The following is a 1,721-nucleotide window of genomic DNA, read 5'->3' as shown; positions in this document are numbered from 1 at the left end:
TTTTTAAGCACCAAGGAGATCCTGACCTAGCCAGCCTTTCTATGAAACTTAAACTACTATAAGGCACATGAATTCTATCTTTATTCACTATACGTATACTATCTTTATTATAAGCTCCTGTATAAGGCAAAGGAAGATCAGGTAATCTTTTCATACTATTAGCCCCCCTGGGTGGATACCAGAGTTTTCTATTTATCCACTAGGCCACAAAAGGAGGCCCTTCCATAGTAGGCACAGGCTTATGAGTAAATTTCTTATCCTTTACTAATTTTTCTACTAACTGCGTGGGAACAGGAGTATAAACTGGTTCCAGCAATTCAGCTTGTTATAATTTATTCATAATATCTTTAAGAGGCACATCAAAAGGAATTTCCCTTAATAATTGTTCAAATAAAGGGTTTACGCATTCTGAACACGTCAGGGTGACTAGAGCTGATTCCATACGTGAGGAATTTACTATTTTTTCCTCAGAGCCAATTTTGAGGAAATCCATTTGTATAGCGTTTACACTTACTAGAATTTGTGCTACCCAAATTTCCCCTATTAATAGGATCGTTTCTAAGAAACCAATTATCCCTAAACACATGCCATGTCCTCGTTCTTGACGATGCATTCCTTGAAGCCTCTGTTCCTATCTCTGGACCTTGTCACACAGTAGGGTAGAAAGAGGACGCGGCAGAGTACATCTTTATAACCTCGGATTTAACAATGGATTCTTAGATGTGACACCAAAAGTACAAGCAACCAAATTTAAAAAAATAGATAAATTAGACTTCATCAAAATTGAAAACTTTTATACATCAAATAACACTATCAAGAAAGTGAAAAGAAAACCTACAGAATGGAAGAAAATATTTAAAAATCATATCCAGAATATAAAAAGAACTTTTACAACTCAACAACAAAAGACAACCTGATTTTGGTAAAAGAATTTGAATAAACATTTTTTCGAAAACATACAAATGGACAACAAGGACATGAAAAGATGTTCAACATCATTGGTCATTAGGGAAATGCAAATCAAAACCACAAGAATATATAATTTCACACCCACTAGAATGGCTATAGTTTTAAAAAATGGAAAATAACCAGTGTTGGAGAAACTAGAACCCTCATGCATTTTTGGTGAGATTATAAAATGATCGACCTTTGTGGAAAGCAATTTGATACTTCTTCAAAAGTTAAAAACATAGTTATCCTTTGACCCAGAAATTCCACTCTCAGGTATATAACCAAAAAAACTGAAAGCAGGTTGTCAAACAGATACTTGCAGGTGAATGTTCCTAGGAGCACTATTCACAATGGTGAATAGTGTTTATTAGGTAAAGAGTTGTAGTTTTGCAAGATGAAAAAGTTCTGGAGATTTCACAATAGTGTGAAAATACTTAACATTACTATACACTTAAAAACAATTAAGATGGTAAATTTTTTGTTATGTGTATCTTACCACAATTAATTTTTAGGTCAATTCACTGTTTTAAGTCTCTCGATTTTAAATCACATCCTTATTTCACAAAGCATTCTTGAAAAATAGCAAGTTTTTGACTTTAAGCTAATTATAAGGATTCATTTCAGCTTATTAAGCATTTTTACATTCACTATTTATTTGAACCAACCAAGAAACTGTACTACATTATTATCGTTATCATTTGCCTTTCTCTGAGTTTTCATTCAGTATCGAGAATACTATAGCATATTCTGCATCTCAGAGATAAGTAAGC

The sequence above is a fragment of the Pteropus alecto genome, unplaced genomic scaffold (genome assembly GCF_000325575.1).
Source record: "Pteropus alecto unplaced genomic scaffold, ASM32557v1 scaffold73, whole genome shotgun sequence".
NCBI lineage: Eukaryota > Metazoa > Chordata > Mammalia > Chiroptera > Pteropodidae > Pteropus > Pteropus alecto.
The sequence above is the reverse complement of the archived record's forward strand: the minus strand, read 5'-3'. Positions refer to the sequence as shown.